Source organism: Papaver somniferum, chromosome 10, assembly GCF_003573695.1.
Source record: "Papaver somniferum cultivar HN1 chromosome 10, ASM357369v1, whole genome shotgun sequence".
Classification (NCBI taxonomy): Eukaryota; Viridiplantae; Streptophyta; class Magnoliopsida; order Ranunculales; family Papaveraceae; genus Papaver; species Papaver somniferum.
This window is the reverse complement of record NC_039367.1, coordinates 129,360,400-129,376,559: the sequence shown is the minus strand read 5'-3', so window position 1 is coordinate 129,376,559 and position 16,160 is coordinate 129,360,400. Positions and strand designations below refer to the sequence as shown.

General features: G+C 36.1%; 1 long non-coding RNA gene across 3 annotated transcripts; it reads left to right on the top strand.

The window, feature by feature from the left end:
• LOC113315265 lies at positions 1 to 2,460 on the top strand. Of its 3 annotated transcripts, XR_003342889.1 has the most exons (3): positions 1 to 119; positions 687 to 1,381; positions 2,089 to 2,460. It is a non-coding gene; the product is annotated as an uncharacterized LOC113315265 (long non-coding RNA). The 3 variants fall into 3 exon arrangements; XR_003342887.1 differs by lacking the exon at positions 2,089 to 2,460 and having other exon boundaries at positions 687 to 1,546; XR_003342888.1 differs by lacking the exon at positions 2,089 to 2,460 and having other exon boundaries at positions 24 to 119; positions 673 to 1,546.
• The last annotated feature ends 13,700 nt before the right edge of the window (positions 2,461 to 16,160 follow it).

Here is a 16,160-nt window from a genome sequence, read left to right as displayed (position 1 = left end):
TGGATTTGAATATTTTTGTACCAAAAAATAGCTGTTGCACGGAGAAAGATGCACCAGTAGTAGTGCGGCAGATATATCCTAACCCTTGGAAGTACTACTCATGTCATGTAATATGCAAGGTAACTCTGATTCCTTTCATGGAGTTGGTTTGTAAAAAAAAGAAAATATATATCGAGATACTCATTCCAAAACTCCGACATGGGTATATGATTTGCTGAGAACAAAAAAGATTATGTAAGTCATTTTCTTTGTTCGACCAATCTATGTTGTAGGCTTGGAGAAACATTCTAAAAAGTGACTCTATAAAAAACATTTTGTTCGCCATCCCCAAAAACCATCTTTCCTTCATGACAGGACAGTACTTAAAGATCGACAAATAGTTGAATACGTACTGAATCACTATTGAGGTCATTATTTAGTTAGTTACATGATAGTTGACTTTATAATATTGGTTTTGGAGTTAGTATTTAGTTTATAAGAAGTATTCTTATCTCATCTTTGTTGTTCCTTTGAACTAACCTTACCTGGATCTGCATGGAAAATTCTTTCTTCTTCAACACCAGGTTGAGCAAACTTAATTAGGCAGCTGACCAATTGAATTAGGCAGGGGATGTGACCAACTTTTAAAAATGTTAGTGATTTTTTATTTGATCATTGCTAATGTCATTACAGTGTTATTGTTGCAGGTAGTTCCTTTGTTTAATCAAATACAACCTGTAAATTCAATGTGTATCCACTACATAGGGTCTCTACCTTGGGATTTATGTCTAATTATTTAGGTGCTAAAATATCTTTCTGGTGCATGTTTCCATCTGCAAACCGGTGATATAATTAAAAAAAAAAATTGTAAGTCAAATAATGTATGGACTGTTTCATCTGAGAATTCCAAGGATCTTCAAATAATGTTAAGGAATAACTCAGATTTATAGCATCAGTTATGACAGAAGAAGCCCCAACAATGGGTAATGATGTACGTACGCGCGCGATGCAAACATTACTGGTCTGATCATGGCTATTCAGTTATAGAATCAAGAACTCTATAAAATGGTGATATGAATCCTCAAGATATATTGAGAAAGGTGCATTGGTATATTATTTAGGTAAAACTGGTACCGCAGATCCTCTATACTCTCACATAGATAAGTAAGACAGCAGGTAAATCTAATTTACTAAAGGAAGATCCACTTAAAAATCTCAACTTAATTGCTTTCCATTGTTTTTCATTTCTTAAAACATCAATATATTTCCTATCCGAAGATTTCGTCGCTGACACATGCATCCTTTGGTTTTCTGCTTCCGCAAGTATTCATGGTGGCATCAGATTGGACTTATGATTATCATGGCACATTCATTACTGATGGAGTTCTTTGGTAAATATCGGGTAAGGTGCACCACCTTACCTTGGATTATATTGTCGGGTAATATATGTGCAGGAAGCAGAGGATTGGGGAAACTCTCTTCCTGCTATGATTATGAATTATTATATGCTTCTGTTAAATCCCAATTACATTAATAAATGGTATTTGCCGTCTTAGCTCAAATGGAAGAGCACGTGGTTGTCAATCATGTAGTTGTGGGTTCGACTCCCACGGATGGAATTGTTATTTGACTAGGCTAAAATTTACATGCTTTTGATGGAAAGATTAGCTATGGATTACATGGATTTGAAAAGTGTCATATAATATGTTGGTCATGATTTGTGGCTCCAATTAAGGTGGAACCTGGAACCATGCATAGCAAAAGAATATATTTCATATCCAGAATCAGAATACCAAGGGGTTGGAAGGAAGTCAAGTTAAGGACTGTGGAAAGAGGTCTTAGAAGCTTTCACAATCGTTGAGAATTCCATGCTTAATTATGAAGTTGTCGATGGTTTAGCTTTTAGGCGTGGCGAACACTTGTTTTTTAACGTTAGGACTTAACTATGAAGTTGTTGATTGTTTAGTTGTTAGGAGTGGTGAACGCTTTGCTTATGACTCCTGCCGACGTTTCCGTGACATGATCGATGGAAAAATAGAGATTTCCAATAAAACTAATATCTTAATTAGCTTACAGAACTGATTTGTGGTTTTTGGATACCCATTTTAGATTGAAGGTACTGACCAAAAGTTTCTCCAAGGGGGCTTTTATCAATATGGTGTTTCGATACTATTTATTCCGTCTCGACTCGAGGGTACTGATTGAAGAGTTGCTTTCACCAGTATGCTGCTGGCTTCACCAAACACACCAATGAATCAAACAAAGAGCGCATAAGAGGTAAGAAAATATTTTTATTGAGAAAAGATGCTTTAGTTATGTAGCACTGCTCTTTAGTCCTACTTCGGTTTGCGTATCATGATGTAAGTTTTAAACCCTTTAACAATTAAGTATTTGTGACTCATCATTTGCGTATGGATGGTTTTGTTCCAAGAAGAACTATTTTATCCTTCCACATATGGAATGAGTAGAGTTGCTTATATTTCTTACTCATTAGTCATTAAATATATTGGTTTACATTTGCAACGACTTCGTATCTTCTTCCAATGAACCTTGCTGGAAACAATTTTTTCGATGTCAATCAACAATTGAGACTAGAAAGAGAAAAACAATTGACATGGCTTTTTAGAGTATTAAGTCCAAACATGACATGAACATGTTTTTACTATTGAGGTGTTTAATATTATCTTCTGCCAATGGTTGTAAAGCATAAATAAATAATTAAAAGAATGCAAAACAGAGTTTGTAGGGATGCCAAGAAAAAGAGATGCGAAATAAGAACGACAATAGAAAGCTAGACGAAAATGAATTCAGAATAATAACAAACATAAAATGTATGTCTTAACGACACTTAAGAGCCTATATACGGCTTTCACTAGGACTACTATAAGAATCCCTAAAAGAGCTAGAATTCCAAATAAAAGACATAAGAGAATAAGGAAACAAACTAGGACTTCTAGAACTAAGACTAATAACCAACTTCTAAAATATGGATAATCGAGGACTTCTAAAACTAAGACTAATAACCAACTTCTAAAATATGGATAATCGAGCAGACACAGTTGCTCACCGTAATAACTTTAGTCAAAGTTTATAGGACGTGTCACTGAAATTAGTAGGCTGACCTAGGGTGATGATGAGCTTGCCGACAATCTATAATAGAAAGAAAAATCAATTAAGATCAGGTGCCAACGATAGATTCATGTCAGATTGTGGGCATTGGGACATGATGTGGGTGCCCATGAATCCGTTGTTTGTCCGTGAAATTGTTGAGGTTTTTGTGATTATTTTTCAGAGAATGTAGTTGTTATAAGCCTTGACTTGACAATAAAGAAAAGATTAACGATTTAGATAGTGGCGAGTCCTTAATTTTTTCTAATTTGAATAGTAGATGGTTCTTATTATTCTCTAATTTTTCAAACTGATCAGTTCTTGAGTTATTGGCAGCGGCGCGTGTTAGTAGTTGGTGTGCCGAAGGAAATTAAATATGTAATTTTATTTTTAGATTTAAACCGTCTAATATCGACGAGTAGCTGATTATAGTTGCATTTCAGATAGCGACCAAGTAAAAGGAATAGAATAGCAAAAATCCACTAGAACATCCAAAGATGTTTTAATGATTTTCAACAGCATTACGTTTGGGTTGAACAAAAAACGAAACTCAAAGAAAAAAGAAGAACGATTTTTTAGGAACCATGGTTTTTTTGAGGAGACCACGATTTTATTAGACCACCTTCCCTATATTTATAAGGGGTGACCTAAAGCGTTCAAATGACTAACCTACTCTTAATTTAATTTAAAATCAACCTAATAACCGCCTATATATATATATATATATATATATATATATATATATATATAAACTACCACCTCCTCCCACCACCACCACCCACCATCACCGATTACCACCACCACCATTTCCGATTATCACCACCACCTCCTCCCACCACCACCGATTACCACCACCACCACCTCCGATTATCACCACCACCAACCACCGATTACCACCACCACCTCCGATTATCACCACCACCACCTCTATATATATATAGCTTCATTTAAATCATTAACAAAGATATTCTCACAAACCCATTACTTGTCATTTGTTTTTGGTTGAAAAAATGAGAAGTAATCATCAAAATGAGTTGAAAATGGAAGTTGCGGAGAGGTTTAATGGAGGTTTTTTCAGAGAAAGGTTCGGTTACGTCGCAAAAAACAAGTCTCAGCCGAACTTTTAGTTCGGTTACGTCGCAAAACGTTCGGTTTCATCGCAAAAAGTTGGGTATCACGAATTAATTTTTTCTTAACCGAACTCAGAGTTCGGTTGATTCGCAAAAACTACTTTTAACTGAACTCCTTGTATTAGAACAACACAAGTCCATAAGTTCGGTTCCTTCGCCAAATAAGGATGTCACCGAACTTTAGTTTACGAAAATAATGAGAAGTCCAAAAGTTCGGTTCGTTCGTAAAAAATGTAAAGTTTTTACTTTAACCGAACTTCACTCTGATATTGAGTTCGATTAGATATGATGTTGGGTAAAAGTTTGCGAACCAACCGAACTTCTTACACTTGGTATAAATTTTTTTTTACGTAAAGTTCGGTTAGATAGTTGGTTGGTATGAAGTTTGCGAACCAACCGAACTATGTACACTTGGTAAAATCTTATGTTCACGTAAAGTTCGGTTAGATATTGTTTGCGAACCAACTGAACTTCTAGACCCTAAAGTTCGGTAACATTGCGGGAAAACCGAAGATTACTCTGTAAATCCTATAAACAAAGTTTGGTAACATGTCTGTTAACCGAACGACTAAAAACCTCCATTAACGAGCTTGTTCGGCAACCTGCGTGTTTGGAAAAAGTAACCGAACAACACTTTCAGATGTGTTCGGTTACATGTTCTTCACATAAGGTAACCGAACAAGGTCAAATCTACTTCAAAAATTTACATTTTTTTGAAAATTTGGAGCAATTCAACCAACATTATCTAAGTTTGAAGCATATCTGGGCACTCAAATACTCTTCCTCCGGGTTTGTTCGGTTACATGATTCAGATGACTCAAGCTTAGTGAACTCAATTTTTTTTTATTTTCCATGTTTTTTTCTTCATCTTCTCTACCTTTACTCAATAATTCTACTTCTTTTTAAGAAAACTCATCTGATTTTTTAATCTAATTAATTATCTTTAACTTAATCATTTCTTTAATCATTACACTAACTAATATTAACACTAACTAATCATTACCCAAAATTAATCAGGAGGATAGTTTAGGTATTAATATAAATATCTAGATAAGTGGTGACCCATATTTACTTCTAAATGTCTTACTAAAAATAGAATCATGGTCCCAAAAAAAAACCATGGTCCCAAAAAAATCATTCAAAAAAAAAGGTTTAGCCAAGTTTGTCGTGCAAAACAATTATGTTCCCTTAGCACTAGCCCAGCCCAGTTATCAACAGAAGAGCAATTTTTTATCAAGTTTAAGTCTCATTTTTTTTTTGTCAATATTTGATATTTCTATCATGTTACCAAATTTACAAAGACTTGCTTCTACATCGTCTTTTCTCCAAGACATGACAATTCCTAAATCCAATTGATTTGGTATAGGGATACCTGTTTTGGACACATACATGGAAGAAAAATAACTTCTAATCGAATACAATTTATAAATAGGGCGAATGGCCACAGTTAACACACCAAAGTGGTGCACATTCCACACATAAAAAAGAAAGAAAGAAACAACAAATAAATATGTCATTTTTCGCGATTGCAACAATGATATGTCGAAAAACGTCAGATATCTTAAACTGTCCTAAACAGGGAGAATACACTGACATAGTTATTTTTATAATATCTTACAATTTCTGTGCTAATTTTAATCGATAATGAATTTGAAGCTAATATTTAAATACATTCCTATCAAAAAAAAATTAAACACAATCTGAAATGTATAACACTACCATTTATTTTTCTGAAAATATGTTATTTAGTGTTGACTGTTAAAATTTAAAACGGCAGATGATGAGGTTTGGTACCTCCAAATGTACTAATATTCCATAGAAACGCGCTGTGTAAGGGAAACATATTACTAAAAATTAACTTCAAATTTATAGTCGTGTGGTTCAATAAAAAAATGGGGATAGATTACCATATCAACAAATCCTTCCCCTAAATTAAATATACCACTTTTGAGGATTTAGTGCTACAACATAGGAACGATAGGAATTTTGTTCTACAATATAGATATGTCCGAGTATTTGTGTTCCAAGTTTTTGTGCAGATAAGATATGTCACCAGAGCATTGTTTTCCCAACCTATAAATGGAAGATAAAGAAGCTAAGGTGCCGTGAAAGACAAAGTCAATAATAATAGAAGAAAATGATGAACGACATGGACAATAGACCAACCTGCCTTTTGTAGCAAAGGATAACCCAGATTTACATGTGCACGAACCAATGCATGATATTGTTGCTTGCAATCTGTTGTTGAAGAGTCATGTACCATGATTGTAATTGATATATACATGTAGTGCAGTCATTTTTGGAGTATGAAACTTGATTATCGTAATATTATTGGATATATTTTGAACTGCTAAACGTCACGATCACTTTCCATAAAAAAACGTTTGGCAAAAGAAGCACAACGCAAGGAGGCAAAGGAACATAGGGAACTATATTCATAAGATGACCAAGCTCAGGGGCGGAGGCAATGTATAGCAAGGGTGCGCAGTTGCACACCCTGCTCAACTGGCTCCAAAGCCTAAAATTTGAAAAGATTTGGGTCTTCAATCCATTTTCATCTTACTTGCATCCCATAAAATATTTTTTGCTTCCCCATAATGGACCTGGCTCCCTGGCTCCCCCCTGGACAATCTAAACAAGCTAATATATGTGTCTTTATTAAAATATTTAGGAACATGGGTAGATTATTCATTCGTCTCATCGTTAAACTATTTAACCGACTTAACGAGTTACCAGGATATACGGGTTGTTGAGCAACAAATGTAGCAGATAAACGGATCAATCTAGCATCGATAAACAGTACATGAAAAAAATCGTAGTGGTGGAATAAAAAAAATTCCATCAAATATATGTAGTATTAGTGTTTCGTGTTTTCATATATGTTTTGCATTATTCTTTTATGATAACTTTATACTATTGTGTTTACTACTATATTACAATCGACGAATTATTAAGCAAGCATATTGTGCGAAAGAAGCCCTTTAGAAGAGAAATGTTGCCTCTCGAGAAGTACAAATTATCAACTGATATGTAGTGTCAAGTTTGAATGTTCCTAATCTTATAATATTTTCTTCCCTTTTTTCGACAATAATTTCAAAATTCTGTTTATGTATGTTACGCGACCCATGTCGTTCGGATTCGATGTGCATCATAAATGTAAAGTGTATCAGATGATATCTAAAGAAACATGTAGTTGCAGGAAATCCTACACTACACCCCTCACAAGATTTCATTAACATTCAACTCATTTTTGGATTAACAATCTTAATTTTATTGATGAATCTTTGAACAATCTTACAAGAAAAGATAAAGGAATCAAGAATAACCACTGCTCTAGATTTTCTCTCTCCTATTTTTGCTTTTCACTCAGAAAAGATCTCTCTCCCATTTCGTTACAACTGAATGACTATTTATAGGGAAATACATAGTGGATGACAGCTAATCTGTCCTTTATTTTTGGATATGGTTTGCGACATTCTCGCAACCTTACAAATATTAATCTCGCACACTTCCTAATTTTCGCAAGTCCATCATATTTTTCTCATGATTTAGCTGATGTCATTTATTATGTCTTTTCTGAAATTGCTTTGCGACATTATTGCTGCGAGACTCTGATCCTAGATCTTGCCTCTTCTCATATCTTCTCTGCGAAGTAGAGAATGATGTGAGAAATGTCGTATCTATCCATCACTTCGTATTCTGCATTTATCACACGTATCCTTTCTCCCATCTGTTTCTTGACACGTCTTCTGTAACTGCTGCTTTTCAACCGCTCATGTCTTTTCGCATTAATTGTGTTTATCTTCTCGAAAATCTCCTCTTTTCAGCCGCTCACATCTTTTCACATTAATTGTGTTTATCTTCTCGAAAATCTCCTCTATATATACTCTTCTTACTCTCCCTTTTCTTCTTTTTTACTATCTTTTTCATCTTCTCTGCAACTTCATCATTTTCTCCGTTAATTCCCCTGCTGTAATTTTTCTTCTATTTTCCTTCTTCAATCTTCTTAATTCTTCGTCCATTCCATATTGTTCCCTCTGTAGATCTTCACTGTTCGTAATTTTCTTCCTTTTTAATTTTTACGAATTAATCTTCCTGCTGGTATTTTCCATGGATTCATCGAGGTTATTTTTCTTTTTTCTTTCTTATGGGTTTTGCTGAAATTGATCTTGCTTACTGCCTTATTTGATGTTGTTTATGTGATCCCGATACTGTTGTTATTTCAGCAAAAACGCCTCTAATACCAAATTTACGGTTCAGAACCCTAATATTCCCAAATCGCAGCATAAGGTTGTTGTAAACAAAAGAAAATCTGCGGATCATAAGGTAGTAAGAAACATTATTCTTTTCTAATAACAATATTGTTGCCTATGTTTCTTATCTGGATTGTGATTCGCATGGTGATGAGGATGCCAACAAACCTCTCAAGAAATCTCGCCACCTCAAAACCGTTGAAACCTCTGTTCCCTTTCACTTACTTATCCCTTCAAAATCTCCTGCGACATCTTCGCAAGTTAAACCATTATCTCCAATGCGCGAAAAGGTTGCCTCAGATTTCATCCCTTCAACTGACCTTTTAATGATTGAAGCCCCCCTTATTAATCCTTTTGTGAATGAAACTTCTTCTCCTCCTATTGATAATGTTTCTCAACCTTCTATCATTGCCAGTTCTCTACTTGAGCCTCTTCCTTTTTCGAAAGAAACTGTGGAAGGAATAAATATTGCTTTCAAAGTTTTGTCTGAGGTTCTGGATGATGTTAAGAAATCTCCCATTGATCCTGTCAAGTTTGGTGTTTGCGAAATTCTGAGTAAGTATTTTGGCCCTGACAGAGCTGCTTCGCAAACAACTTTGGAAAAAGAGGTTGAAACCTTGAATAAGAATTTTCAAATGATTACTTTAGAGTGTAATGCTCTTCGTCTCGAAAATCAGAAGCTCCAGAATGTTTCGCTGGATCGCGACAATCTTCGCAAGAAGAATGATGAACTGAGAGGTATGATTTCCTTATCTGTGTCTTCAATTTGCCTTTCTAATGATTTTATCCTTTCCATATTTAATTGTCCTTGAAATCCCTTTTTCGCATGTTAAGCCTTAAACCAGAAACGAATAATGGAGAGATATCAATTTGAATCTGCTGTTGAAGAAGCCCGTGTTGATAAAGAGATTTTGACGGATCAATATAACCAATTAGATAACCTCTATTCATATTCTGTTGATCATATAAATAATATTACCAATGAAAATACCCAATTAGTTCAGAGGCAAAATTTATTAAGTAATGAAATATCTCGCCTCTCTTATTCTTTAACTAAAGCTAATCTAGGGATGGAAACTTTATCAGATGAGAATAAAACTCTATCTCAAGAGAAGCGAACTTGTTTAAACAAGATGGCGATATCTTCGCAACAACTTAGCATCCTTCAGAAAGTATGTGATGACCAAGAACAATCTCTTCTCTCTTTGAGAAATGAACTTAAAGAAGTAACAGAGTCATCTATCGCTGAAAGAGATACACTCATTCAAGGTAGAATAGCTTTAAGTGTAAAGGCGAACCAACTTAAAGAACAATATTCCAAATTAGAGAATCTTATTCTTCACTTGCGAAGAAAAATGCCTTTCTTATTTCTAAAGAGAAAAATCTTCAGTCTCGACTTAAAGGTTTAGTTGGAGATAAATTTGATGATGCGATGGACCGTTGGGAGAATAGTTGTCTGACCTTGATTCAACACCTTATTTCGCAAAAGGAAGGTAGTCATAATAGTTTGACTGCCTTAACTATCTTTTCTTTGTCATACCTTTTTGAGTTCTTCATCTTACTGAAATTTTGTATTCTACTTTTCGCAGAGTCTGAGAAAAATCTTCATTCCTCCATTTCTGTTTTGGGGCTAAATATGCCAAAATTCGCAAAGAAAATGCACTACTCGTCTCTGTCCTTACTGGTTCTCGCGACCGAGCAGAAAGAAGACTTGATTATCTTGCTTACTTTAAGGATATTCAAGATAGGAATCATCAGAGAGCACTTCTTCGTCAAGTTCATCTCCGGGCTGAAGTTCTTGTGAATGATATTTTATTGTCCAAATCTCTTCCTCCTACATCAATCGAACCTTTGGAAGTAGATGATGATGAAATTCCTCGTCCTGCTGACAGTGATTATGATTATGAAAGTGGTGGAGAGAATAATCTTTTGGAAGATGAAGAAGAGATCCCTTCTAAGGAAGCAACTGCTGGTGCTAATCAAGATGGAAGCGAAAAAGAAATCCCTTCTAAAGAAGTAATTGCTGGCGATAATCAAGATGGCGGCGAAAAAGAAGTCCCTCTCAAAGAAATTATTGTTGGTGAAGATCAGAATCGAAATGAAGAAAAGGCTGGCGATAATGAGAACATTGGCGAAGAGTTTCTTATCTAGTTCTATCTTCTTGAACTGTTTCATCTTTATTATTTCTTGCGAATAATATTCTTCAACCAACTTTGGAATTAATTTTCTCTTTTAGTATTTTGCTGGCGAGAAAGATAATGCCTCTTGTTTACTGATTCCCATACTTGCCTCTCATTATCTTTCTTGCGAGAAATGATCTGTTATGAATACTTATAAATATTTTGTTTTGTCATGTGGTCTTATTTTCCTTCCTAATTAAAGGTCTTATTATGCCACCTCTTTCATTGCGACAAAATCGCAGGACGTCTTGCATTTTCATGCAAAAACCCATTGATCTTGCCTTAACTTTTTCTTTTGTATTATTGCCTCTTCAGGATTGTTGCGACAATATGACAGGCCTAAATATTCTTGCGAAAATAAAGCCCCATGACATTGTCGTCGTGCGACGAAATCGCAGGACGTCTTCGCACTTTCATGCGAAAACCCATTGATCTCGTCTTATCTTTCTCTTTAGTATTATTGCCTCTTCAGGATTGTCGCACAAATATGACAAGCCTTAATACCCTTGCGAGTAAAAAGCCTCATGACATTTGCGTCTTAAGACACTTATCAGCTCCCTAATGGAGGGTGCCGCCCTTATCCCCCCTGGTTGCCCCTTCAAGGAGGCGTACCTCTACCATACAAGGTTGGCTCCTCCCATCCGGTCTTAACAACAACCAGTTGTTTTCGCAGCCTCTTATCCCTTTTACCTATAGGGTTTATGGTTACGAGACTGCACCCTAAGTGGGGTTTTCTTCGGGCCGAGTGCAGTATAAGCCAAGACTTGTCAAGAATGGCAAGGTACGCTCCAGACGCCCCTGGCACTCTTGACTCAACCGTGTACCTCGGCGCCTTGGTCAGATTCTGCACTCCTTGGGAGAGTCCTTATTACCTTAGTCGCCCAACCTAAGTCATATGCTTAAGCTGAGAATCCAAGGTGCCTCTCCCGGATGGGCTTTATTGACCCCAAATCTCCATGACTCAGGTTCCGGGGCGGTGTAGCCTTTCCCTGAGCCATGCAACAGGTACCCCCTTATATGACGTACTTTAGGTCTTACATTTGCCTCTTGCGAAATTTATTCGAACTAGGGTGTACGCCATAAAGGTTCGCCCCTTTCTCTTTTGTCATTGTTCTCTGATTATCTCTGCGAAAGTTTCGCATATCATGATCTTGTTTTGATATGAATAATCTCGCAACTATTCTTTCATTGAATGTTTATTCGCAATCGTTTTGTTGCGTCATACATAACTTCTCAAAGCTTCTTATGGATAATATCTCTTTAAGTACAATCTGTTCCATGGTCTGTCAAGTCTATGACCAACATCTCTACCTTCTGGATCCATTAATTTATAAGCTCCTGTCCCAACTATCTCCTTAATGATGTAAGGTCCATCCCATTTTTTCGCTAACTTTCCACCATTTTCTCGCTGATATATTGGTGTCTCTCGCAGAACTAAATCTCCTGGTTGAAATTCGCGTACTTTGACACGTTTATTATATTCTCGGGCTAATCTTCGCTGATAATTCTCCATATGCTGTAAAGCTCTTTCTTTTTTCTTCTAACTCATCAAGTTTGCTTAAGATCAAACCCGCACTAAGATTTTTCTCCCAAGCTTCTCTCTTTGTCGTCGGAATAACAACTTCTGTTGGTAACACCGCTTCAACTCCGTATGTTAAACAAAAAGGTGACATTCCAGTAGCTTCTCTCCTAGTTGTGTTATAAGCCCATACTGCATTATGTACTTGTTCGCACCATGCTCTATGATGTCCTTCTAATTTTTTCTTTAATATATCTGCAATTGTTTTGTTTGTTGCCTCTGCCTGTCCATTAGCTTGTGGATACAGAGGAGTAGACTTTCCACATTTTATCTTAATGCATGCATTAAGTAACATTTCTATGTTCTGTCCTTCAAACTGTTTCCCATTATCAGATACCAACTGCGCGGGAATTCCGAATCTGCAAATGATATTTTCGAATATGAATGTAAAGATATCTTTGTCACGAATATGCTGTACTGCCTTTACTTCTGTCCATTTTGTGAAATAATCTGTTGCGACTATTAAGTATCTTCTTTTTCCAGATCCTGGTAAAAATGTCCCCACAATATCTAAGCCCCACTTTCCAAAAGGCCATACACTGGTTGAAGATGACAATGGTGCTCCAGGTGCATGTATTTTCTTTCAGTGCCGCTGACAATCTTCGCAACGTCTTGATATTTGTTTTGCATCTGCGTGCATGTAGGGCCAGTAATAGCCTTTCATTTTTGGTCTATGTGCCAAAGATCTTCCTCCGCTATGATTGCCAGCATCCCCACTATGTAACATTTTTAACACCTTTTCTCCTTCTTCTCGTGTCAAACATCTGAGTGATGGTCCATTAAAGGATTTTCGGTATAACAGCCCATATCTTAATTCATAATTTGTTGCGCGGATTTTTAACTTGTGTGCTTCCAATCTGTTTCTTGGTGTTTATCCTTTCGCCAAATATGCATGAAGTTATGTTCTTCAATCTGCGATATTGTTCGTTTGTTCTTCTTCTCCACCTTCTATCATCATTACGTTTACTTATTCTTCTTCTTTATTGATTGATGGTGACAGAAGTGTCTGTATTTTTATGCATCTCGCAGTTGGATCTGTTATCATGCTTGAGATGAAAGCAAAAGCGTCTGCGAGTCTATTATCCTTCCTTGAAATGTGCCTCCATTTTATCTTTGGGATTTTCGCTGGCAATTCTTCAACGAGCTTCTTGTATTTCTTCAAGGATGGTTCATTTGTAGTGTATTCTCCCTTTATTTGGCGAATAACTAGCTGCGAATCACTAGTGATCCTGGCATTTTCTAGTTTCATTTCTATTGCGAACTTTAAGGCATGTACCACAGCTTCATATTTCGTTTCGTTATTAGTGGATGCGAATTCCAATCTGAATGAAAAAGCCATCTTCGCTCCTCCTGGTGAAATTAAAACAATTCCAACTCCATTTCCTTCCCCATTTGATGATCCATCTACCAATATCTCTCATCTATTTGGTTCTGTTAATAAGTCTTTTGGATCTCCATGTTCTTCTTCAATATCCATCATCTCCTCTACCGCTTCATTATCTTCTAAAGGAAATTCTGCTAAGAAATCTGCGACAACTTGTGATTTTGGTGAAGATAATATTTCATAATTGATTTCTAAATGTCCTACTTGTGCATTCCATCTCTCCACCCTACCTGATCTTTTTGAATTCTTCATCACTGATTCAATTGGTACTTTTGTTAGCACCCTTATTTTGTGTGCTTGAAAATATATGCGAAGTTTAAATGCGGCGTATACTAATGCAAAAATTAGCTTCTCAATCTTTGAATAATTCCTCTCTGCAGCATTAAATGTTTTGCTGATGTAATAAATGGGCTTTTCCACTCCTGCGTCCGTTCGCAATAACACAGCGCTTAAAGCATGTGATGTTGTCGCAAGATATATCAATAGTTCTTCTCCTGGTTCTGCCTTTTGTAAAATAGATGTATTCATAAGGTGTTCTTTGATCCCTTGAAAAGCTTTTTCACATTCATCAGTCCATTTGAATTTCGCACCCTTCTTGAGTATATTGAAAAAATGTTTACATTTTTCTGATGATCGCGAAATGAATCTTCCTAGCGAAGCTAAAAGTCCGTTCAATTTTTGTACATCCTTTATCGTTGATGGTGTTGGCATGTCACGAACTGCTTGTACCTTTTCTAGATCAACTTGTATTCCTTCTTTTGATACAATGTAGCCTAAAAAATTTCCCGATGCAACCCCAAAAATGCATTTTTCAGGGTTCAGTTTAATGTTATGGTGCCGCATCTATTCAAAAATCTCCCTCAATTCTTGTACATGATCTTTGGCTTCTTTACTCTTCACCAACATGTCATCCATGTACACCTCTAATGTTTTGTGTATCCATTTCACGAACACCTTCTCTACCATTCTTTGATACGTTGCTCCTTCATTTCGCAAACCAAACGACATTTTTGTATAACAGTATAAACCTCTTGGAGCGAAAAAAGCAGTATGCTCTTGATCTTCTTCAGCGAGAGGGATTTGGTTATAACCTTTGTACCCATCTAAAGAAGACACTCTATCATTTCCCGCTGCTGATTCAACCATTTGAGGAATATCCGACAATGGAAAACTATCTTTAAGGCAAGCCTTGTTTAAATCAGTGAAATCTATGCAAATTCTTATCCCTTTATTTTTCTTTGGAACAAAAACCATGTTTGCTATCCATTCTGGGTATTTAGCTTCTCTTATAATTCCCGCCTCAAGCATTTTCTGTAATTCTTCTTCTATTTGAGGATGGTAGGTCGCTGCGATTTTTCTTATTCTCTGTTTAAATGTCTCGCATTCTTGTTAATCTCCAACTTATGACATGCAATTGACGGATCTATTCCAGGCATCTCATCCATGCTCCCCGTGAAAATATCTTTATATTCCCGCAAAAGATTGACAATTCTTTCTTCCTCTTCTGCATCCATCTTGGTTCCAATCCTCAGTATTAGGGGTTCTTCCATAGTCCCAACATTTACTTATTTTGTTGGTTCTGCCACAGTGTAACTGGCCTTGGGTTCTCCCATTGGTGTTGGCTCTTTTATCATCTTCGCAGGTCTATATCCTTCCTCCGAAATTTCGCTGGGTATTCCTTTACCTTCTTTTGCTCTTATCATGTACAGTCTAAATTCTTCTTCTTTCTTTGCCTCCTTTGCTATTTTTCTGCGAAATTGTCGTTTTTTTGCTCGTCCTTCATAATGCTTTACTTCAATTTGATAACATAATTTCGTATTGTGAATATCTCCTCTAATTTCACCTACTCTATTTGGCATGGGGAACCTGATTCATTGATGCAACGTTGATGCTACATTTTTAATTGCGTGTATCCATGGCCTCCCCAATAACATGTTATATGGTGATTCCATATCCACTACGCATAGTGTCACTTGTGTTTCGATCTCTCCTAGTGGAATTCGCACCACTATTTCTCCTTTAGGTTTTGTTGTGGATTTTCCAAATCCATGAACAAGATATGTTGAACAAGACATTTCTTCATTTTTGAGTCCCATTCCTTTGAACGCATGATACAATATTATATCCATTGAACTTCCTGTTTCGACTAAAGTTCTGTTCAATATCCATTCTTCCGTGGATTTTGTTGTTGTCCCCTTCTCTTTTCGTGTAATAGGTACTGTAATAACCAATGGAGATGTGTGGCTCAAATTTTCTTTTGGTATTTCTGCTGCCATGAATGTGATTTTTTTGTTTTCTCAATCTTTCAAGGGTGATGTCTTTTCTACCGCCATAACCTTCCTTCCTTCAAAATCTCGTTTATGTATCCTTCCTTTGATGTTTTCATGGAATTCATTAACCATTGTTTTTTTTATCATATTACACTCCAATCTTTTTTCATCTACATTTACTCCAATCATTTTTCTTTTAAGTGGTTCACTGATTTGTTTAATCACTTTCTTGATTTGAACAATCTCAACAACAATCTTCAACTTTCAATCTTCAGCC